Source organism: Macrosteles quadrilineatus, unplaced genomic scaffold (genome assembly GCF_028750875.1).
Source record: "Macrosteles quadrilineatus isolate MER2022 unplaced genomic scaffold, UCM_ALF_1.0 Scaffold_9__3_contigs__length_116548681, whole genome shotgun sequence".
In the NCBI taxonomy this organism is placed as follows: domain Eukaryota; kingdom Metazoa; phylum Arthropoda; class Insecta; order Hemiptera; family Cicadellidae; genus Macrosteles; species Macrosteles quadrilineatus.
Genome location: NW_026542602.1, coordinates 49,456,415 through 49,482,856, shown reverse-complemented (window position 1 = coordinate 49,482,856; position 26,442 = coordinate 49,456,415). Strand labels below are relative to the sequence as shown.

The 26,442-nt window shown below is 37.6% G+C and overlaps 1 protein-coding gene and 1 non-coding gene across 2 annotated transcripts in view; one reads left to right on the top strand and one right to left on the bottom strand.

Moving 5' to 3' along the window:
- LOC129003427 (protein-L-histidine N-pros-methyltransferase-like) overlaps positions 1 to 26,442 on the bottom strand; it is a 114,687-nt gene that overhangs the window by 32,273 nt on the left and 55,972 nt on the right. The window lies entirely within an intron of this gene.
- Positions 12,378 to 12,449, top strand: Trnad-guc (transfer RNA aspartic acid (anticodon GUC)). Its single transcript has one exon. It is a non-coding gene; the product is annotated as a tRNA-Asp (tRNA).

The window sequence follows — 26,442 nt, the reverse complement described above, 5'->3', positions numbered from 1 at the left end:
TTATTCGACTGACAGATAATGCAAGAAGGAGTGAGTAACGTCATGGTACAAAGTCTAAAGCAAGGCACTTAGACAAGTCAGTGCCGCCGCAGTCCCGAGCCCATTCAGCCGTGCGCACGGTGATAGTTTTATTAATATGTGTTCGTCTTCGTCAATGTCGTGTTTTCGTGTTTTTTATGTTCTTAATTGTAAATATTTGACGCGGTTGCTACACCAACAATGCAACTAAGGATGGAACAACTTAGTGTAACAGCGGGGCTGAAGATGGCCTAAAGGTCGAAACGTACGTCCCTCCAATACACAACTGAATTGGTTGACGTAATTTACAATTATTAATTAAAATATCAATCCGTTTGCTACAAATCAATCATGATATAATATAGTGTACAACAATAACAATAACTGAGGTACAATATTGTTACAGGAGCACTGCTGGTGATGCAGTGTATGATCACAGTCTTAGCTGAGGCTGTAGAGTCAGCTGCCTCAGTACCATCACTAGACCTATAGTGTACAACAATAACTGAGGTACAATGTTGTTACAGGAGCACTGCTGGTGATGCAGTGTATGATCACAGTCTTAGCTGAGGCTGTAGAGTCAGCTGCCTCAGTACCATCACTAGACCTATAGTGTACAACAATAACTGAGGTACAATATTGTTACAGGAGCACTGCTGGTGATGCAGTGTATGATCACAGTCCTAGCTGAGGCTGTAGAGTCAGCTGCCTCAGTACCATCACTAGACCTATAGTGTACAACAATAACTGAGGTACAATATTGTTACAGGAGCACTGCTGGTGATGCAGTGTATGATCTCAGTCTTGGCTGAGGCTGTAGAGTCAGCTGCCTCAGTACCATCACTAGACCTATAGTGTACAACAATAACTGAGGTACAATATTGTTACAGGAGCACTGCTGGTGATGCAGTGTATGATCACAGTCCTAGCTGAGGCTGTAGAGTCAGCTGCCTCAGTACCATCACTAGACCTATAGTGTACAACAATAACTGAGGTACAATATTGTTACAGGAGCACTGCTGGTGATGCAGTGTATGATCACAGTCCTAGCTGAGGCTGTAGAGTCAGCTGCCTCAGTACCATCACTAGACCTATAGTGTACAACAATAACTGAGGTACAATATTGTTACAGGAGCACTGCTGGTGATGCAGTGTATGATCTCAGTCTTGGCTGAGGCTGTAGAGTCAGGCCCCGCTGCTGGACCCACGCCCTACGCCGTTCCTGAGGAGGATGATGGTATTGGTATTGGGGGTTTTGGTCGTTGAGGTGATTAATAGCGTTCTTACGAGGTCTTCTATGAGGACTCCTCATCACTTTACTTTTATGAGTGGTCATTTGCAAAAGTGTTTTAAGGGCTATAAAATTACATTTGTAGTACTGCACAACATTGAGCAAATAATTAATACAATATAATAACAGAATGTTTCTAGTATGTAAAATGTTTTTAATTTTTTATTAAATATATCAAAGAACTATATTTAAAATATATATTTCATTCAAACTTACTGCATTTTCAATTATTTTGCAATTCACCTTAATCCTTTGTTTAATAGAACAAAATGAATCGCAAAGAAATTTTTTAAAGTAAGTCTTTAATGTTTTTTTAAATATATTTAAGCATGGCTATTCTTTGCTAAAATATTTTAGGCTTCTGTTTTTATTAAGCTGTTAATAATGTTACGTCATCCTGGTGGATTTTTTCATCCTCTCATTAACAAACTGATAAGATAATTTCTAGTATAATACAGTTACATTTTTAGTAGTTCCTAATGTGCAAATAATGTTTTACAATACAATGACAACAATAATGTTTCTATATAAAATGCCATTTAGTTTAATATGATAACTATTAATTATAGCCTATTAAAAAATGTATATTTCATTTAAACGTATATCAGTTTGAATTGTTTTTTCATTTATCCCAATATTTTGATACTAAGCTGTAGCATTGTAAGGATTAGGATACAATTAAATTAATTGCAAAGACATTTTGCAAAGGAAATCTTCAATTGTTTAGCGAATTTCCCATATAGGGAATAGGCTATTACCGTAGTACTCATGGTAAGACCTGGACCCGGGACCGATTTACTTTTTCGTTTTGAGGTCCCTAGAGGCCAAAGACACCATCCGTTCTAATTCATATATATATATATATATATTTATATATGTGTCCGCTAGCACGATAACTCGAGCAAAAATGATCCGATTTTGATGAAATTTGGTATAAACGTGTAAACGTACATATATTCGAACGAGTTCGCGAACCAGCATGATCGGACTATGGGAACGGGGGTTTATGGGGGGTTTTATGGGGTAAAAATAGGGTTTTCCCTTTTATGACCCTAAAAACACAAAATTTCACAATTTCTTTCTAAACCATTTTGTAGAGCTTAAAAAACAAATAATATAGTATATTGAAGCTTTGTTGTATGCTTAATGGTTACGGAGAAAATTCAAAAAAGTTTAAATTTAAAATTCCCATGTTATTCTTATGGAGAAAATGAAAACTGCTGTAGTTTACTTGTTTATGGATATATGTTGATAACATTTGTCAAATTTATTTATTTCATCCTATACTATTGACTTTTGGTCAAAAACACTTTTTACCTTCCCCTTAGCAGCAAACCGAAACACTCGTTAAATTTAATGTTATTTAAATTGGGAATAAATATGTCTTATTTATAGAAATATTTGAGTAAAAATGTAATCAGACATGTTGAAATTACTTAGAATGAAGGTTTGCTGCGGCGGGGGTATTTTTACCTAAACCTTTATCAAGCTTAAATATACATTCAAAGCCAATGTTATGACTTGACCGATTTAGGTTAGGTTACCATCATCCATGACTTAGCCACTCATTATCGTTGTGATCGTGACTCTAATGCAACACCAATAAAAGTTCTGATATTATTGAGTTTCGGCACTAATGTCTCAACTACTGAACACAGCTCATCTCACGGACGCTCTAGTCAGCAAGTGGTGTCTACGGACTTGGTATTCTCTGGAGGCGGGCTTCCGCTCGAATTGCTCAAATTATTCTGAGCTGACAAATATTCCAATACTCGGGGCGGGGCTTGACTGCCATCGTGTTCTATCACGACACAATCTCTCATCAACGACGGTTTGGGTTTATTGTTCGTTAAACGAGTTTCATTTAATTGGTTTCAATTGATCCGATTTGATTTTAACATGTGCAAAGTAAAAGTGACCTCAACATTTTCAGCGAATTTCCCATGGAATAAGCTATTGCCGCAGGTCTCGGGATGGATCATAAACATAAACAAAAGACGTTTTGGGCCGAAAATAAATATGATTTAATATTGCTTAAATTGAACTGCCAAAACATATGTTATTAGTATAGTAGGGTGTTATGCTATTAGTACAGTAGGCCCTATAGGATTCGGGCCAACAACATCATTTGTTTATGATCCATACCGGGTCTTTTCTAGTATTCGAGGGTCTTATGGTAAGAAACAGACCCGGGGCCGATTAAAATTTCCGTTTGAATGTCATCAGAGGCCAAAAAACTAATATTAATCTATATATATAAAAGGCAAAGCCCTCACTGACTCACTGACTCACTCATCACTAATTCTCTTATTTCCCATTTACCTAGGAGGCTGAAATTTGGTACACTGATTCTTTAGGCATTAAATAAGAAAACAAAGCTGTTTTTATTCTGATCGGACTCTCGGGCTCCGCCCCAGTGGCTCTGGAGTTTCCCATGTTAACCTTATATTAACTTATATTAAGGAACGCGGCAGCGTTCCGCCCCGCCAAGTCCCCCAGCGGTACACAGCTGCTGCAGTGTATATATACATGACGTGACAAAGTGGCTTTTTTACTTGTCTATAGCTCTGAAGATACAAAAGCTATTAAAATAATTATTCATCTACTGGATAGGGGCACTCATTCTCAGCAAAATAAAAAAAAATTAAAAAACGGTTGTGTTTGAGCCAAGAAAATCTAGTTTGAAAATTCACAAATTTTCCGTGTCCTCCTTCTCCTCCTCCTTCTCCTCCTTCTCCTTAAATGTTGACTGACCTACAGCCCAAACCACTGGCTCAATTTTAATGTTTTTTATGTTGTTTGAAAGCCCTTAACGTGTAGATGTGCCTTTTGAGGGTCTCAAGTCGGTGCGTTGACCCATAAACCCTTGGCTAGCCCTCAAAGTACGATGTTGGCCCATTTAAATAACATGGGATTAAAATCAATACAAAAGAAGGACCAGCTGCGATTAAATCTCAATTAATTTAAATGTTAGAGAAATTCATAAGAACAGCTGAAAAATTATTTTAAAACTTTTATAAAGTATTTTTTCAGGTATACCGAATGATTTGAACTACTTACTATATAAAATTACTTAGAGCAGTGATATTCCCCGATACTTTCCATTGAAAAATGCAGTGTACCGACGGTACACTGGTACAGTAGCTCGTCATTTTTAACAGTTTAATACTACTTATCAAAACATGAAACCTAGGAACTTTAAACTTAGTACTAGTACTAAGGTTTGTTTTATGTTTTGATACACTAAAACAAATAAAACAATCGGGAAAATCCCTCTACGTATGTTAACAAGCAAAAAAGTGATATTTAAATTTAGGATAAATGAGTTTTCCATATTTGCTTTGCCTTATGCTATTTCTAACAAACCTAATCTGTTTGATTACATTTTTACTTCTCTAATAAGGGCTCAATTTACACTAGTCTTTAGATACACGGGTTTAATTATCAGAACACTTGTAACACCAACGCATTTTATGTTGTTCAAGATGACCATTGATGAAATTTTAAACTGATTTTAAGCCCAGGGGGTTTGTTAAATAGTAATTTTGGTACGTGTGTCAAAAAGTTTTTAATCGGTTTAAAGCAGATAAGACCAAAAATTTAGAATTATTTCTACAAAAAACAATATTATTGAAATTAAATGAGATGTAGTTGTTCCCTGGTCTATATATCAGAGAAAGGAGGACTTTTATTTTAACTGTTAATTTTCTACAAAAATAAATAAAATCTAACAAAAAACCACTAAGTGGTAACACTTTCCCCGCCAAGTCAGCAATCCAAAAAAGACAATAAATCATTACTTTTTCCGGCAAGAAAAACAATGTAATGTATGTAAGTTTGGCAACTTGGCGGCAGACTTTTGCTTGATCACTTTAAAAAATACCATAAAATTAGTTTCATTGAGCAAGTATCTCTCCCAATAGTACATTGCTAGGTGAGAGCTTATTTTACAAAATTTGACCTTATTTGTGCCACATTTCATAAAATCATAATATTGATGGTTTTATATTTACTGATTACCTCGAAATTGTTATACTTAGTTGGACTAATTAATTAGAGAAGTTGATTTGTGAAATTATCCACGAACGTAACTTTAATGAAAAAAACCAAGCAAAAGTCTGCTGCCAAGTTGCCAAACTTACATACATTACATTGTTTTACTTGGCGGAAAAAGTAATGATTTATTGTCTTTTTTGGATTGCTGACTTGGCGGGGAAAGTGTTACCACTTAGGCTAGGATTATACTAGGACGCTGGCGTCCGGGAGGCCGGCGTCCGGGACGCTAGCGGGGCATTAAATCAAATGGGGACGATTATACTAGGGATGCCAGCGTCGGATGCTAAAAAAGCCACCGGGCGCTCGATTTTGTGCGTCCGAGCTGGGACGCTCTCTTTTGACATGTGCGCGCGTACGCAGTTTGATCCCGTGATGGTCTGAGTCAGCTGACTGCTCATCGTGTTTGTTGTAATGTTTTGTTTATAACAGGTGGTTAATTCTATATTATTATATTTTTGTGACTTTGTTAAATATGTCACTTTGGATGTAGCCTAGAAGCTCTTTGAATGAAGGAAGTGACATTCTAAAGTAATTAAAAAATCTTGTTTCACTATTGCAAAGATCATCAATGTAAAATACAGGCTTTTAACACGTCGGGCAGCTAAAAACGGGTCTACACTAAACCTTCTTTTTGCACGACGCCTTCTTTTCTTAATTAATAACATCATCAATCAGCAACATCTCTTCATTTGTTGGTGCCATATTGACGACTGACAAAAAGTGACAAAACATTGATAAAATAGTAGTCCGAGAGGCTAGCGTCCCAACACAAATCACGTAATTTATCGGCTCGAAGTGGGACGCTAGCGTCCCGGACGCCAGCCTCTCGGACGCTAGCGTCCTAGTATAATCCTAGCCTTAGTGGTTTTTTGTTAGATTAACCTTATGTTAACTCATATTTAAATGGAATGAATCTTAACAGCTGTTTCAATTAAACAAGTTGGTTCTCTTGTATGATGTTCAATAGCATTAAAGTTACAAGGATTACCAACAGGGTGAAGCACTATTATTTCTTTTACATTTTTATGACAACAGCTAATTTGCAACCAAAAGGTGAGTAGCGAACGATCTTCAACCTGGAGGCGAGTTAGCGTAGCAAACGAGCTCCAACCTAAATGTGAGTGAGCGTAGCGAACGAACTTCAACCAGGACGTGATTGAGCCATGCGAACGAACTCACGTATAAAGTTAAACGGGGCAAAGCCCGCGGGTACAGCTAGTATTCATATATAAGAACCAGCATGATCGGACCATGGAAACGGTGTTTAATGGGATAACAATTGGGGTTTCCAGTTTTTGAATAACAAAAATAAAAATTAGCAACCGTTATGTACATCTAAATTAACCCCGCAGCAGCAAACCTGCAGACTAAGCGAATTTCTATTTACCTGGTCAGATTTCCACTAAAAGATTCCATTAAAATTGTCAGGCTTTTTTTAACAATAACTTCAATGGGTACTAGGTTTGCTGCTACAGGGAAGGCAATAAGTTATGTTTTTCATGAAATGTTGATAGCTTAGTTCGAAATAAACAAATTTGCTAAATTTGATCAGGTATACTCTATACCTAAGAGAAAACTACAATAGTTAACTGTTAATGACCATTTTAAATATTCAGGTTTTCGGAATTTTCTCCGTAACTGAGAAAGTTTAAGAATAGGAATGAATAATTGTATTTGATTCTTCTGTCAATAGTTTAACAGAACATTCGTCGTGTAGTCGATGTATAACCTTCTCAAATATAATGCTTTGTTGTTTTATTTACATGAACACGCACTTGTAAATCTCAATCTACGACAGATGTACATTGTACAATACATTTTATTACTCTCCTCAGACTCTGAGATTCTTCTGTCAATAGTTTAACAGAACATTCGTCGTGTAGTCGATTTATAACCTTCTCAAATATAATGCTTTGTTGTTTTATTTACATGAACACGCACTTGTAAATCTCAATCTACGACAGATGTACATTGTACAATACATTTTATTACTCTCCTCAGACTCTGAGATTCTTCTGTCAATAGTTTAACAGAACATTCGTCGTGTAGTCGATTTATAACCTTCTCAAATATAATGCTTTGTTGTTTTATTTACATGAACACGCACTTGTAAATCTCAATCTACGACAGATGTACATTGTACAATACATTTTATTACTCTCCTCAGACTCTGAGATTCTTCTGTCAATAGTTTAACAGAACATTCGTCGTGTAGTCGATGTATAACCTTCTCAAATATAGTGCTTTGTTGTTTTATTTACATGAACACGCACTTGTAAATCTCAATCTACGACAGATGTACATTGTACAATACATTTTATTACTCTCCTCAGACTCTGAGATTCTTCTGTCAATAGTTTAACAGAACATTCGTCGTGTAGTCGATTTATAACCTTCTCAAATATAATGCTTTGTTGTTTTATTTACATGAACACGCACTTGTAAATCTCAATCTACGACAGATGTACATTGTACAATACATTTTATTACTCTCCTCAGACTCTGAGATTCTTCTGCAACTCTTAATCTTTCGGCAATATACAAACAAATCACCAATTAAGAATTGTTTTCGAAATAGCAATTATTACTCTCTCCACCCAGCAGCGCCACGCCACGGCAGAACCAACCCTTATTATTCATCCCCAATCTGCTGTTGGTGACTTCACAGCACGCACGATTACCTATTCCTTTACCGCTGAGGCTGCGACTCCTTTATTCCTTCTTGTCGTTTTATTTATTCCCTCGTTTGTGAGATTTCCTCCCTCTCTGAATCTATCAGCTCAATCGTCACATATCCTTTATCTTTGTCTCGATTGGAAAACGTAGCGTTCGCTTGGAGAAACTCGAATGTAATTTTTGGCCTCAAAATCGTTAGTTTGTAAAATTGCATAGACATTATTTGTCGTCATTTTCCCTTCATGTTCATAGTGAAATCCTAATCTATGGCTTCACTAACTGTTTTACATAGGATTGACATCGTCTACTTCATTCTCCGTTTTCTATTCTTGATCATATGGCCTTTAAACGGTCCTGGCTAATACCATAGATAAAACTCCCTGGTTGGTCTATGCCAAAACACACCTGGTCTTACATTTGGTCTACTGACACAAAATCAAACATACACAAGGCATCTCTTTTCATTCAACACATATCCTTCACTTATTCTTCACTTTTCCATTTTTCACTCATCATTCATTCATCTTCAGTTAAATATGAAACATTATGTTGCTGTCTGGTGATGCTTGAGTGCGTCGTCTTTTACTATTTATTTATCGTTAATTTTACTTTACTAACTTAAAAATCACCACGATCTAACAGAACGATTATGAACTCCATGTTCTCATAGTTACCATTACCTGTTACCCGTTACAATCCTTAACATCGCAGTATGATCTCTAACAGCGACCACGGAATTAGAAATTGAAATTGTTATTCTGTGGTCGCTGGATCTCTAACTTATTACTATTGTAAATCCAAGAATTACATTCAGAAACGTTTTGGTTACGTTGGGCGAAAAACTTGATATTTTTTTTATTGTCATACGTGACGTGACACAACATTTACGTTAATCACAACTCTTACAGTAAATGACTTCCGACGGGCGCACATGAAAAGAGCCAAAAACTCAGGCAGACGCTTGAAAAGCGCCCGGACCTCCAAGGTCCCACCCAGGACGAATGCGAAAAGAGCACGGTCTCTTTCTAGAACTTTCACAACGGGTCTTCAAAGGAGAAAGAACCAATAACGCGGTTGAAATACATGAAATTATTTACAATATTGAAATATACACTGTTAAAAGATATATTAATAAAATACACAATTTTCAAAGATATTTACATTACTAAAAGGTATAGTCTGTTTACCTAACCTAACCTAACCTAACTTAACCTAACCTAACCTAACCCAAATAAACACAACACTATTTACAGGCAGTCAGCGTCCTCCTCCTCAGGTACCTGTGGAGACCCGGGCTCTTTCCATGCTTAAGATTACTGAACCTTTTTGGGGATTAAAATTTCGGGCTCTTTTCATGTGCTCCGTTCTCATTTACCGAGTACCCGATGACTTCGCCACACATTCCAGCGATACGACCGCTACTCGCTCTTGCGGTTTGACCTGAGTTTTCACGTTATCGATACATTATCGATTCCCCTCGGTATGACTCGATTGTCGCAGCGCGCTGTTGGCAATTAACTAACAATAGCTGGAGCGGGACTCGAACCCGTGACGGACGAATTGGCGACGCAAACCAAACATGTGCGGCATTCTCAAGTGGCCATTGCGTGATTGAGTGTGCATTAGAGCGCGGGACTTCGATCCCTGAGGTCCCGGGTTCAAATCCCACCAATCACCAATGGATTTTATCTAAGTAATATTGCCGCAACCCCTAAGTCTAGCCTTAAGCAATGTGAAATGCAATCCTGGGTTCCAACCTAGTGTACAAGGACAAAAAAAGAGTGTCCAAAGTTGAATTTGTACGCGTTCTGATACCTAAACATCATTGGGTAGCTGAGAGGTTAAGGGCCGCCTAAAAATTAGAAATTCACCAGTTTCATCTTGAAAAACGTCAATAGCATTTGAAGGTTCAAAAATTTAAAAAAAAATAAGTTAAAACTGTCACTCACTACAGCGCACCGTTACAGGGAGGTGTGTTGTAGGTTGCTGTCAATGTTAGTAGGCGTTGATGTTCAGTTAGCTTGTTAATTACTCTACAGTAATTGGTGAGCAGAGCGCAGAAGTTCAACCCCTCCCCCACCACACCCCCTCATACCACCCCCTGTACCCGTGCTCTTTCTCACTCTCAGCTGCTGTAGTATACCAATAACCGGTGAGATAAAAGTAGCTGAATATTTTGATTATATAAACAGTACTATACTCCGTTCACAAGATTTAGGTGGTTAGAGGGGAAGCAAATCAATTCCCTCTACTTAACCCTAAATGTAAAATAACAAACAGCTGATCAGCTGATATTTACATTAAGCCAAAGAAGTAGGAGGGACCCAGGAATCATTCCCCTTAAACCGCCTAAATTTTGTGAACGGACCATAGTACTTTCACAAAGATTTTTTATGCTACAAACACCCGAAATGATAACAAAGATAAGCAAGTATGATAACACAGCTTATGTTAAATTTTTAGCATTGAATGATGTGCAGAGATCTATCTACAGTTGATTATCAGGCATCAATTAATTTACCCACGCAATAACATAAATAACCCCGCCACGGCAATCCTGCAGATTAGGCGAATTCCCATCCTCATTGGATTTCAAATAATACTAAAACGAGTACTTAGGTTTGCTGCTACAGGGAACGTAATACGGTGTGTTTTTGTTGTTAAATGTTAATAGGAATATACCGAATTGCCAAATTTGATCAAAATATAGCCATAAACAAGAAAGCTACATTAGTATACTTATTTTACTTAAGAAACGTATAATAGTTTTAAATTTACAATTTTTACATTTTTCTCCATACTATTAATCACACGACAACGCTTCAATATACTAAATTATTTGTTTTTATGCTCTACAAAGTGGTTTGAAGAGAAATTGCGAATTTCAACGTTTTGAATGTAAAAAATTGGGAATATCAAATTTTACCCCATAAAACCCCGTATTCATAGTATGATCAAAACGAAAAAGTAAACCGTTCCCGGGTTTAGGTCCTACCATGAGACCTACAGTAATAACTAATTCAAATGAGACACTCACTAAAATTAAACAAAATCAATTTAAAATCCTACATTGTTAAAAGTAACATTAACCCCAAAAATTAAACTTTAATACAACCCAAGACTAAAATCATCCCTCCATTCAACCAGCCCAATCAAGAAATCCAATATGAAGCCCTGAAAATAATTCGAAGAAATGAAAAGAGGAACATGAAAGACAGACAATGGGGAGGCAGCAACAATGAACAATGTATTTGAGGGGGTTGTAAAGGGGAGAGGGGAGGGTCTGACCAGTGACCAATGGTCAACGAGGTGGAGGGGAGGCTAATTAGAAACACAATTAGCAGAGCCACCCTCCAACGCGCCAATCAGCTATGAGCAACCCCTTCCCTCCGTAATTACTCTTCTTCTTTCTCTTCTCTCTATTTCCTCGGATCGTGTAGTAATCAGACTCCTCCCGTTTCTCAGGTCAAGTATTGGCTTTGCTAAGTTATTACTGGGCGTGGCCTTGTTTTTACTCAACTTTTGTAATTAAATATTGATGCAATTTTTTTTATTGTTTTCAAATTTAATTATATGTTTTTTTTTATGTATTGGATATTTTAAAGTGTTTATAGTTTTTTCGTACAAATTTTGTAGGGTGAAAATGTATGTGTTACAAAATGTGAGGTTTTGAAAAAGAATAGGAAGAATTTAATTTGTTACGCCGATTTGAAACATTTATTGAATACGTATGCAATAACGTACGTTGATTTTACACGTTAAAGGGGTAATACATTGTGAAATATGCAATGAATACACGAACGAATATGCAAAGTAGATTTAAAGATTTGTTGTGGCCCTACCAACAACGATCGTACAACAAGTTTTTTTTACAAACCTTGTTTTCAATCGTTTCAGGAACAAATGGAAAACGTGCAAAATATGACAATTAGAAAAATATAAAGTCCCATCACAAGGAAAGTCTTTGACGTGTGCGGTTTTGATCGTAAATTGATATTTTTCTCGTTTTAACATTATTTTTATTGATCCAAATATTTGTTGTGTTTAGATATTTTTCTGGTAATTTTCACACATATAAAAAATAAATCCACGAAGAGATGCACGAATATGCAAATATATTATACTCCGTATTTAGAGAAAACTTGATAGTTGGAAATAATAAAATGTATTCATACAAATTCATTGATGTATTTAACAATCACTATCCAGTGTATGGTAAAACTAAACATACACTACAGTATTTATAAAACAGTTCTGTACAAAGTCCCTATTGAAAGAAATGTTACTACACATGTGATTCCAGTCAGTAGACACTTTTAATCACCTCCATCTCAAGTCCTCGGTAGTATAGTGGTCAGTATCCCCGCCTGTCACGCGGGAGACCCGGGTTCGATTCCCGGCCGGGGAGGTTACTTTTTATGTAGCAGAACAACCTTTTTGTTTAATATTTAAGCTAGTAAAATTATTGATACTGAAATATTTGTAATATATAATTGTAAACAATTTTCCCTGGGTTCTAGAGTTCTAAAACGCAATGATAAAATTACAGTACTGCAGCAATAGGATGTTTTCACAACTATATTAAAGTATCATTGACTCTAAAGTCAATAATAGTGTGTTAATAATTTAACAGCTTATTGTTATATTGTTATTTAATTGATTCTTCTTTGATTAAATGTTGTTGTTGTTTGACTTTAAAGTCAATGATAGTATAGTAACGACTTGAAAATATATTAAAATTTGTGTTATAAAAATATCCTTTACCTTTCAAGTCAATTCTAAGGTACTAAATCATAACTAAGTAAGCTTATAGTTTTTAAATAGAACGTTTAAATTACAATTTAATATTTTTCGTTTGGCAGCAAACATGCAGATTAAGCAAATTTACATTGCTGAATGATTGGATTTTTACTAAAATAAAAAAAAAATCCTTTTTCCAATTTACTATTGCATTAGATTTAACGAAAACGTAGTTTGTTGCTACGGGGGAGAAAAAACAGTTTTTTGATCAAATGTTAACAAGTATAACATGAAATACACAAATTTGCCAACATAATTCAAAATTTTTTCATAAACAATAAGACTTCAAAAGGTTTTTTTTCTCTATAAGAAAAACATGGGATGTTTTTACGACCAGTTGCTTTTTAAATTTTCTCCGTGATTTACAACAATGCTTCAAGGTGCAAAATTGTTTATTTTTTTAGCTCTTCTCGATGGCTGAAATGAAAAACTTCGATGACTCATGTGCAGGTGTTGTGTTAATTAAATTAACACTCCCATATAGATTGTAGACCCATGGTAATAGAGCGTGGGTGTTGTTTCTCTCTCTCTCTCACACACACACACCTGGTTATACGCGTCGCTCATAGGTGTCGCTAGGTGTACAGTTAATAGGCAAATGTAGGAGATAAACTAAGATAACGTTGATATCTAACAACAGAACGACACACTTTTTCCTCCTTTATGGCAGCAAACATGTACTCGTTAACCTAATGTTATTAAAATCCATATATAAATCCCAAAGTACCCATGAACTTTTGGGAAAACTACAAGTCACACCCCCATAAACAAACTTAAAATGTTCGTCATGACGAGAAACCTTGCGCAAAACTATCAATTATTTCATGTATTGCCTTTAAGGTCGTAATTACTTTCTAAAGGGAACTTTCCATATACGTAATGTTAAAAATACCTCACCTGTACTTATTTTGTATGTTATTCTTTCAATATATTACCTTACTAAAATCAGGTGCGATTATTTGTTTGTATTACTGTATTCTGATTTGTTTATTTTAGATTAACTTATCCAATCAATAATTGTATTAATACTTATGAAGTCAAATGCGGTGAACCCCGTGGGTAACAGCTAGTATGGAATAAATTTACTTGATTAAGGAAATATTTTAGTGAGAATTCCATTAGGAAATGACAATTTCGCTGAGTCTATAGGTTTGTTTCGGGGGTAATTATTTTTAGTATAAACGTTACAAAAAAGGATTTAGAAAGTTAGTGATGTACAAGACATGACCGTTGGTACAGCCACGATTGGTTGATGAGACAGGGTTGTGTGGAGGGGGTTGGAGGGAGGGAGGTTAGACGCAGACTCAGCTGTTAATCAGCTGTTAATTACGACAGACAACTAATCACAAGCCACCACTTCGCGCAAGACCCTTTCATACCACCCTCAACCCTTCCGTTTCTCGTTTCTATGTATTTTCGTCAAAGAACAGCATGAATGGACTATGTTACAATCATCGATTTAAAACTACGTTACAATTTGACATTTTTGAAACTTTCTTACACTTAATTTTTTTTGTGATGAATTTCGAAAAAAGGTTAGAAAATATAAAAAAATCTACACCCTAGGTAAAAAATAAAAAAAAATTGTTTATGTTTACCTAGTCTTAGTCATTTCTGTTTACTGCATTGTACAATGTACAAGCTATATCAAAATACTTACATCGGGAACAAAATTACATTGGTTTCAGGCACATTCGTCCAAGTTTGAAACAAATTAAAACAGTCACAAAAAATAAATGCAGTATTATTGCAATTATTGAGATTTTTAACTCTCTATAACCTATGGGCATTGTTCCAAGAGTTTTCTTTCTTGTGTTATGTATACAACAAGAAAGTTCTCCCTATGGTTTTTTCTGAGGGTTTCAAGCATTGGCTGGGTTAAATGTGTACAAATAAATAAATAAATAAATAAATAAATAAAAATGCCTTTATTTACGAGCGAGTTTCATGATACATGTTTTTCAAACTAACTCAAGTCACTAAATCTAAACTATCCTAATATATTTACATAAATAAGTATATACAAGAAATGTCAAACAGAATGATTTAAAACATAAATTATACACTTGTTTTTTTCATTGCGGCCCTGAATGAGTTATAAGATTTCGAACCCTTAATCACTTGAGGGAGGCCATTGTACAACTGCGGGCCGAAATAAGAAAAAGACCTTCTTCCAGCCTCAAGCCTAACTTTAGGAAAGTGAAGCCTGAGGTCAGAGCGAGTACTACGCAGACAGATCTCCCTCCTGTACTTCAGCCTCTCACTGAGGTAATGAGGCTCTCCCAGCGTGAGCACTTTGTGGACCAGGCAGCAGGTCAGCTTTCTGCACATGTCATCCATTGGGATGAGCTTAGCAGCATCTCTGTAGGAGGACACGTGGTCAAAGCGACTAAGGCCAAAAATGAACCTTATGGCAGAATTTTGAATTCTCTGAACTCTTGCCATGTCCTCCTTAGAGATGCTGTTTCCATATGCAGGAAAGCAATATGTGAAGGCTGGAAGGACCAAGGACCGCATGAGTTGCGTTTTGGCATATTCTGGCAGGAGAGTTTTAAATCTGCTAAGACCTCTCAATCTTCCCACTGCACGTTGGACTGCAGATGTGACGTGGTCAGAAAAAGAGAGGTCCTTGTCAAGTACAACACCAAGCGTGTTGACAGTGTCACAAACAGACAATCCCATGCCATCAAGGGTGACTTCAATGTCAGATTTTCTCAACTCCTGCATTAGAATAGGTGGTCCAGTATGCATGACAACACACTTGTCAACGTTCAGTCCAAGGCCATTCATGACAGACCATTGAAAAATGCTATGCAAATCAGCATTGATGAGTCCAATTGCTGCGGATGTCATGTCTGGCTTGTATGACAAGTGTAGTTGGCAGTCATCAGCATACAAGTGTGCTGTACAATAATTTACACTTCTGGGCAAGTCAGACGTGTATAAATTGAACAGCACAGGGCCTAAACAACTACCTTGAGGAACACCTCGCAATTTGCAAAGCGGATCTGATGTCCCACTCCCAATTTTAGTAACCTGCAGTCGGGACTCCAAATATGACCGAAACCAACATACAACCTTATCGCTGCAACCATAGTACTTCATTTTTGCCAATAATAATTCATGATCAATAGAGTCGAATGCTTGAGAATAATCTAAGATAGCTAATGTGCTGTAGAGTCCTTTGTCTTTGGCATCAAATAGATCGGCAAACATATTAGTCAGTGCAGTACACGTGCTGTGGTTTTTTCTAAACCCTGACTGTAGTTTAGGCAGTATATTATACTCATCTAGAAATAAAGCAATTTGTTCGGTTACTATCTTCTCTAGTATCTTTGAAATTGCAGGTAACACAGATATCGGTCTTAGCTGCTGGATGGTTTTTGGCGCAGTAACTTTAGGCAAAGGTTTCACGTAGGCAATCTTCCAACTGTTAGGAAAAACACCAGAAGACAGGCTCATATTTAATAAGTGTGTAATTGCTCCTATTGCATATGGGCTAACAGATTTTATCATTTCTATAGATATATCATCAGCACCTAGAGCTTTTGATTTTATAGAGTTCATTGCCTCCTTAACATCATTTTCTGTAATAAGTTTGAAATTAAACCTATCATTATTACCGTGTTTTTTATCATTCTGAAATATATTTAGTATTTCAATATCTATATCGTTTCCATATCCCATATTGGTGAAATATTCATTTATTCTGTTAATATCTAAATCAGGGGGGAGCATACTATTTCTCTTACTACTTATAATTTCACAATTTTTTAAACAATTCCAGAACTCTGCAGGTTTTTCACATTTTGCAAGCTTATTAGAGAAGAATCTTTTTTTAGCCTCTAGTATCATAGAATTCAATTTATTTCTCGAAGTCTTGTACTCATACCAGTCCGAAGAATCTCTGGTCTTCCAGTATTTGTTACGGTGCTTATTTTTTACTAGTGACAATTCTTTAATCTTTTCATTTATCCAAGGAGCTTTTTTCCGTGTTACCTTCTTACAAACAACAGGAGCAACCTCATCAAACACCATCTTTATATTATCGGTAATGAATTTCTCAATCTCATCAGGAGACTCTAGTTTGTACACATAGTTCCAATTAATATCAGCAATTATATTTAGTGCAGTATCAACATTGAATTTGGAATAATCTCTATATGTGATAAGCTTCGACCCCCTTTTGTCTTTCTGACAAGATATACAACAATATATTAGTTTATGATCAGTCATCCTCATTCCTCTGTGATCAACTATGCTGGGGGTGTCTATGACTCCAACACTTTCAATCTCGGCAGATTTGTCTACTATAATATGGTCAATCAATTTTGCCGAGGTTTCTGTCACTCTTGTAGGCTCGTTGACAATTTGTATAGTGTTGGATTCTCTCATCAGCCTACACAAGTAATTTGTTTCGCAGGTTTGTGACAGAATATCAATATTCGTGTCCCCCAAATAAATGACTGATTTGACTTCGACCGCAAGGTCAATAAAGAGGGAGCGAAACAGATCCGAAAGGAGAGTGTACCTTATGTAGGAAGGCCGATAAACCACACATATACCAAACTTACTCCCTTTAAAACTCACCACCACACAGAGATGCTCAATACCAGGATCGATGAAATCAGGTAGGGGGTAAGGCTGAAAGTCGATGCCGTCTTTCACATACAATGCCACACCCCCTCCTGGGTAACCATTTCCATCATTGCGATCGCAACGAAGCATTGAATATCCCGGTATAGCATAACTGTCTGTGGGTGTGTTTGGGTGGAGCCAGGTCTCAGTAACCCCTAAAATGTCAAAATTAAAGTCATGAACAAGTGAGCAGAGCTCATCGAATGCAGTGTTTAGAGACCTTATATTGACATGGGCCACTTTGAGATTCCCTTTACCCCCCCTCCCAGTCAGTTTTCCGGGACATGAGAAGCCCTGGATGCCTCTACAATAGTATTGGAGACGCAATCGACACTCTCAGTCCCGGGAACATGACAGGGAGTAGGGGCAGCTCCACGGGAGAGAGCACTCACACGATCCAAAGCTGCAGAAATGTGGTCCACAATCAGAGAACCTAAGCGAGAGGTGCCCCTTCGATTGAAGTGGACTCCGTCCCGGGCTAAGTCACTCCTGCCAACACAACGGTTTGGATCAACAAAAGTTACGCCAAAATTATTACACATGAGATCCAGCTGAGAATTAAAGTCACGTAAAGGCTTAAAAGGAATGTCATGGCGAGATAAAACACTATTAAGACAAACTTCAGCTTTTGGAAACCGTGTCTTGGCAGTATACAGGAGATCTGCCATATGATGCAAACTCTCTCTCTTACCGTGCCCGCCGTTGTAACCCGGACCTCCCCTAAAACCTCTCTTTAAATTATTACAGCCAACATGTAGGTAAATCACAGACAAATCCTTATCTATAAAGCTTAAAAGTTTTCTTTTAACATCTTGGATTCTGTCTCCAGGGCCGCAATGCACTTGAGCACCTCTGTTTGAGGCTTGTTTACCAGCAAACTTTAAATGTGAGTCGCCAATGACTAACACTTTTTCAAATTGATTTGTAAGGCAATGAACTAAATTACTAACTGTACTATTTACAAAGACATTAGTGTTACATTCTGGAACTGTGGTTGCATTCTTAGGATCCAAGCTAACTGAGTCACAGACTATGTCACCAGTGACACTGGAATCAATAATTGGAATAGATTTACATTGAGTGTTGTTGGGTTTTTTTGACATATTTCTTTTAGTTTTTCTTTGAATTTGAGATTGCTTTTTTATACAATTTTTAGGCTTTTTTAACCAATGACCTGAAGGGTTTCTAAAAACAACACCATCAGACACCTCATTAATATGACTTAAGACAGAGAATTTATTTTTGCAAGAGATTTGATTTGGTGTATTACTTTTTGCTTTGTTTAGTTTACCTTTATGTTTACACAATTTCCACTTTTCCTCACTGTTACCATTATTACTACTAGCTAAGTCTACCTTATTTACACTTGTTTGGTCGGCAAGTTGTGTCGCAGTCAGTTCCACACTTGTGTCCACCACCGTGACGTCACTGACGGTCGCAGGTGTCACCTCCTTGCTAATGGTCGGCAAGGCGTCCTCATCTTGCCGTGGGAACGTAGGTGTGACGATCTCTGCAAATCTTGGTGGTTTAAGCTTCCGCACCTGATGACGGCATCAGATTCCAGATACCGAAACGTCGTGAATATCCTTAATGCTTCCTAAAAAAAAACTTAAAGTATCATCAAAGAGAACTTATAAACATTTTTGTATGTCAAACCTTTGTGAAACTAGCAGCCACAGAGTCAGGAAGCGTATTTCTATAAAACTTAACGATACCCTGCGACAAAACTATCAAATATACTTCCCCGCGACTTGTAAGAGGGGACATCCAGAAGCACTGTATTGCTGGCGAAACACGACATTGAGTATATACGACCCTGTTTAATATAATGTACAAGACCTAGCCTACCAGAGTGGGCATATACTGCAAGCTGCAATGCTATTCAACCTACAATCGCAGTAAGAAAATCAAAATGTTTAATAAATTTGACAAAATGTGCCAGCAAGTATGGATGTACTCGTTGATCACCTGTATTTCTCAATATCGTTTGATAATATCCCAATTATCAAGAATTGGTCCATTTATAAATCATCAAGAAGCCACTAATTCGTCCAATGAAAATACAGTAAAGCTAAAATGTTCAAATAAATTGTAAGGAACATCTAATAGATAACGCAACGATCCCGTAAAGACTATTTTACTCGAGCTGCGTACACCACACACAGTTTTTTTTTTTTTAATGACTAACAATCACTACTCAACTCATCTATAAGTATAAAAGAGGATGTTTGTATATATATATATATATATTTGGCAGTGATAAACTCAGACACCGCTGAACCCATTGCCACGAAACTTGGTACATACGTGTAGAATTTCATGGAATAGGTTTATACACCATCAATTTCGTGATCCGTCCAATCGGCTCCGCCCCAGTGGCTCTGGAGTTTCCCATGTTAACCTTATGAGAAATGGAATTAATGAATCTTAACAGCTGTTTCAATTAAACAAGTTGGTTCTGTTCTATGATGTTCAATAGCATTAAAGTTACAAGGATTACCAACAGGGTGCAGCACTATTATTTTTTTAATTTATGACAACAGCTACAACCAAAAGGTGAGTGAGCGTAGCGAACGAACTTCAACCTGGAGGCAAGTTAGCGTAGCGAACGAGCTAACCTGAAGGCAAGTGAGCGCAGCGAACGAGCTCCAACCTAAAGGTGAGTGAGCGTAGCGAACGAACTTCAACCAGGATTGAGCCATGCGAACAAGCTCACTTATGAAGTTAAACGGGGCGAAGCCCGCGGGTACAGCTAGTAACTTCTAAGATTGGTTATGTTTTCGTTTATCACCTCTTATAGCCACTGACAGCGATGCAATGACTCATTGTACCAAACACATTGTCAATTAAAGTGGTCTTATCAGCTGATCAGTTGAAATTCGAAGCGTTGCAATTTTACTTCTTTTCTCTCAATCTTTGAACCTAAAAAACAATGATGTTAATCTCATCAATTCTAAGAACTGGATTAAAAAAGTTTAGAAAACGGTCGTAAAGCATATAAATAAAATTTCCGATTCCGTTACAAAACCGTTTTATCAGGAAGACGATGTAGGTGGCGATGTATCATTACGATACCGAGGATCTTTGCTAATAACTGGTTATCAACCAAACTGACAGCAACGCTCAAACAACGTGAGAATCTGTAGAGTCATCCACCTACACGGACAAATCCAACTACTTATTATTTATTTATAATTCGTATGGATTGTTCGGCATTACAAAACTCAACCTGGAAATTTTCTTTGTATTGACTTTACAGGCTTTTGGTTGCAGGTTGACGATCCTTAGCAGCGGGTTCATATCCAAAGCTCAGTTCAACGAATTCCCTTGTTTGGAAACTAGAGGGGGGATCTAATTTCCTACAATAATACTAATGCAGGTGTGCTTCATGTGAACGATGAAGATTTCGAGATCCCTACACCAAAATTTTAAATTTCATATATTTTACAAAATCTGAAGCCAATGGAGACATTCGTGTAACTGATGAGGGTGAGAAAATCTTGGCACACAACATGTTATTCGAACATTGATTTTTCAAAATTTAAAACACGGTAAATAATATGTGCAGTAAGTACAGTTTAAATTTACAAACTAAGAGCTTAGAATTCAAACATAAACTGGCAATTGGGCAAATGGAGGAAATTTGTCACTGCCTCTTTTGGAAATTCTCAAACGACCAAATGTAATTAGACAGAAGACAGAAGCACAGGTTTTCATTTACATTGATTAAGGCAATCAACATCAGTATTATATTCCATAGAAAAAATCCAGTTTTACCACCCATTTTTAACTTGTTAATGAAATATCTAAATACGTAGTTTCTTTCATAAGCATCGTCCATCACCGAAGGAGAAACAGCAGCTACTTCATCGTTGACGTCTAAGAATTTCTGCAGTTCTGTAAAACACAGAGTAAAATTCTCCACCCTATGACCACTGTTATTACCACAGGCCCCAAGTGACAGTGGCGGGACTGTACAGTGGACATGAATGGCGGCGGCGGACACTGCCACACCGGACCGCAATTAATTACCGCAGCTGATAATCAGGAGGTGCACACGGCACACGAGAACATGCTCCGACACACACACACACACACACACACACACACACACACCTGCGAGATGGCTATCTGCCGCACAATGCCGGATTTGCATTCGGTCTCAGCTAATGGCAATTATGGTACTCCTCTATGTGTTCCCGTTCGTAAATACGGGCAAAATGAATGGGCACCATTGTCTGCGGTATCGCGACCAACAATGGTATTGGTGTTGGGTGTCGCGCGATGTTAACACCCAACACTACAGAGGTGCTTCGATATGTGACAATGCGGTAAGAGTTGTCTATCGATGAAATCCTTGTGGGTTGAACCGTGTTGTCTAGGCGACGTAGATGTCGACGTTTCAGAGACATATAGTCCTCCGTCATCAGGGCAACGTTGACACTTTTCACAGCTTCCTTAATGTGGGAGTTTACGTTGCCCTGAAGAAGGAGGACTGATTCCTCCGAAACGTCGACATCTTCATGGTTCAACCCAGAAGACACCAAGGATTTCATCTTAAAGAAAGTGCTGACGAATAACGATTCATTATCAGACTCATTTTTCGAAAATGGTATACATCAACGGAATATTTCTAGTCAAAAGCCTCACAGATGCATTTTGTTTACATAATGTGAGAAAACAGTCTGATCACTGAAATATTCCAGACAGCTTCAAATCAAACGGTCTAAAAGTTATATTTAACTCAAAATATATGAGAAACCCTTTGCAAAATCACTGCAAACAACTGTAGCACGCTATTAACCAAAGATCCAAAGTGACAAATTCACAATAGGTCGAAAAATAACTTGTTGGTTAACTCTTTCACGAGAAACATTGTCAAAATAAGAAATTCAGCAACATTTCACACAATCAGAGATTACCTGATGATGATGTTCACAAATCAACTTAACTACAAAAACTGTGGTACCATACAAGGTTGCTTCACCAACAATTGCTATAGTCTGTATGATGTGACCTGTCTCCTAACCCTTCGTTCTTCTAGGTATTGTCCCAGTCCTTAAACAGTTGGCCAATCCCAAGGTATCCGGAGGGACAGAAGACAGGATCCATCTTACGCACTACTTTACCTCCCCCAGCAGACCCGACACCGAGTCGCAATTAAGTGGAAGCTGTTTTCCCGCCTAAACTCGTAAACCGTAGGTTTATGGTGTACAAACACTCGGCACGCGTGCCAAATTACAAAGCGTGCCTCGCCGTTCCCGGTAGTCCGCGAGTTTGCACTCCATGTTTGGTAATTTGTAAGTAGGTCTAATGTGCGCCCGGAGCGCGGGAACTCGGCAGTAAAAAGCGCGGTAAACTCGACCATTCTGGCGCGACTCTGATTAATTGGAACGATTGACACCGATACAATGAGGTAACGCAATTGTGGGAGGTCCAATACATAGAGTAATAGGGGAGTTGTGTGTGGGTGTGATTAAGTGGAGGTTGCAGTAGTGTGCTTGAATTCAAAGAAATCTGTTTGAAGTTTCGCCATGAGTAGACATTTCCTAATTCAGAAAGATTTAACCATACCTTTGTTTAAAACGAGGATTCACGGGGTTAAAATGTATTTCAATGAGTAAACCTTGCCGAGTCCAATTTACAGGAAAAAGGTTGGAAGATTGGATTTATGAAATTCAAACACATCAGGGCGTGTTTTTCTTCGTGAAAATTACTGGATGAATATTGAACGAATGAGGTGATAGACGTACAGCAAACTATGATGAGGCAGTCTTTGGGGACAGAATCGTTTTGAAAGTCCCATGGCCATGTGGGTACAGATTAGAACCATAGAACCACCAAAAAGCTATTGACTTTACTAAGAAAGCACTTTTAACCTACTCACCTATCCAACTGCAGCAGCATTCTAACTAAGATCAAATGATTCTTTGTCCCAACTACGAAGATTTACTTGGATTTATTCCGAAAGATGCCGTGGAAATCTACGTTCTTCGTTCTCAGCCTCGTTGATCTGATTGATCATTTATGTGTGACAAAATCTTCCCAGCTAAGAAGAGTCAAATTTACATTATGTGAGAAAACTCATTGCTAGATCAACATCAATCCAAGCACCCTAGACAAAATCATCCATAATTTAACTTAATCATCAATCGGACCATGAAATAGCTGTTTGTGTTTCAAGAGCGCAAAGTACGTCATGGTCATGGTCATTTGAGAGGGGCAATGACTGTTTGTGCTCATAATACACACAAGATTTCTTCTACCACCACACCCAACTCATCATAACACAAAGATTTTAACTAGTTGTATGCCTACTGTTACCCATACATGAGTTTATAATATGTCATTAAGGTTATGTTTGCTTTTTTAGGATATGTTATTTGCTTACCGGTTGTTATCGCGGGTCCACGGCTGGGATTGGTGTAGAAACACAAACAGTGAAATGAGCTGATTAGCAAGAGGGAATGATATATTCCCGCCCTAGAGCGTAAATGAACTATTTTGCGTACAACTACAGGTGTGGCAATATGATAATTTCCACGCAGTAGTAAGAAAATATTGTTTTCTGTTCTCAAGAATCGGCGAACTTTTTCACCACTGTCAATACCACCTTAAAAATCTCCCCAGCAACTGCATTGTTTACAGAAGGTGTATGAGCTTATGTTAACGGTAAAGTCACTTTTAATCACTACACAAACTCCATTCAAGCATTCAACTTATCAACATTCCAGCATCAATGGGTCAGATACAAATGAATGCCCTTTCATCCGCGAGGCGCGTTCCGTAAAATCTACGCGACAATGTAGATGGCGCAAAGTGACGTGGTCGGTAGATACACAGGCAACGGCGCATTAATTAGGCCTATCAGATGACAGCGAGCACACCCTGCTGGCCAATTAGCGCAAACACACAATGCTGTTTATGTTATTGTCGCCAGATAGCGACAGCAGCACACCACATATCATAGGACAATGTGGCTTACACCGTGGCCTATCTGGGAGACATCACAATATGGCCACTGGCCACTAGTCGGCCACTATCGTATAGAGGCACACTAGCGTCAAGTGAGTTTGCATTTCCATGTCATACTCAATTAATTTCAGCCTGTTTAACTGTTTCAGTACAAGAAGGAAATTCAATATCGAGCCAAATTTTTTTAAATAGGCTTGCTGAGCATCCACCATACCATCCTTCAATACGTGAAGCCAACGAAGATAAGTAAGAGAAACATGGAAACCTTAATCACTTTTTCGCCATGAAGGAACAACACACAATCTAAAAGCTTCATCAAAAATTGCTCCTTGATAAGATGTGTTTACTTCATCCAAAAGTCCATCCAATAAATAAGTCACCAAAGGCCTTGATATCTTCAAAGTGACTATGTTTGGACTCTTCAATCACTACAAAGCTCATAGTCTTTCAAGCACTGCAAATGCTTTAGTTGTCCCCAAAGATACTTGCATAATCCCTCTTTAGGAATGGAGTGAAAAGACTGGTGTAAAGACTCAGAAGAAAGTAATTAATTTACAAGCTAAGTAAGCGGAGAAAACTTTGACGTAATCATGATGTGCTGAAACCTTACTGAACTGAGGCTGTTTAAAGGACTATGACCTCTTCAGGCAACTGGAAATCTTTGACAACCAATGATCTAGATACACCCTTGAGGTAGATTAAGACAACCAAGAATAATCGTTTCAAACTACTGTACCAGTCAATCGAATGGGAAGTTCCCCACAATAATCGAGTATCCAAACAGGACATTTCTTTCGATGCAAAATAGCCGCATAAGAATGCTGGGAGATGATTCTCGTTTGCCACAGTTTAAACAAGCGGTCCCAGCTTGTGGATTATTCGCGGTGCTCGTGTGAACGCGGGTATTCCCTAATTTACAATTTGACTCGGCAAAAACTCCATGGTTCTGGGTGCGCATTACCTACAATTGTGGAGAGAAGAAAAAACTAGCGTTATTGGGGAAATTATATGTGTTATTTTTTTGTAAATGATAATAGTGTTATCGATTTTTGTCAAATAGACGTTGGCTTTCGTCGCGTCGCTGGCTGTTCCAAATTCAAAACATAGCTGAGAAGTCAAAAGTATTGTTTCTGCCATTGCCCTCCTAGATTTATGTTTGAATGTAATACAAATATTAACACGGTCGGTGCTGGGAATAACAACATGCAAGAAAGTCAGGTGTCTGAAGATTACTATACATAATGTGGTAACATGTTGGCGATTCCTTTGACTGTTTCGGTTTTGGTCTGGACTCACCAGAAAGTTGTGCATTTTCGTTTCTAACCTTGACTAGGAGTCCTCGAAAATAATCGAGATAGTCAGGATTTATAAGGTAGAACGATCTTTTAATGAAACTAGGGTTTGTCAGAAGGCAATGTGATAATTTAAATTATACATCCAACTGAAAAAGTTGTCTCACTTATTCCTCACTTTTGTTTTTTCGTTCTTCAGTAAAAGTGTCCTATTATCTCCTGACATATATATTGAGGAACATGCAAGAGTCTCTAGCTCGTATGAAAAATTGTGGGATTAGTTTCTCTGTTTGGACATAGCCTGTGATTTAGTTTAATTTCACTTCCACCGTGTTACCTAAGTAATATTTGGGATATTTTACTTATTCACGCAATTCGCCCTTTATTATTTTACTACACGGTCTTATAAATATCTTGCCAGTCCTAACTTCACCTTTTTCAAGAAGGGTGTTTTCATTTAATTATATGTATACTAAATAAGGGAACTTATTTTGGAAAAATCCCAGTCCATCCTTAGTAAGGTAGCAGGGTTGCCACTCGTCCCGATTCTGTCGGAACAGTCTCGTCTTTGGTCCCTTCTTATGCCTATGTTTATGTCCATGGTCATCCGAGGAATGGGGAGGGGTTCCTTCCGGATTTTCCCTTAAGGTGGTAACCCTGATCCTTACGCCACGCCGTTAATTAATTAGAATGAGC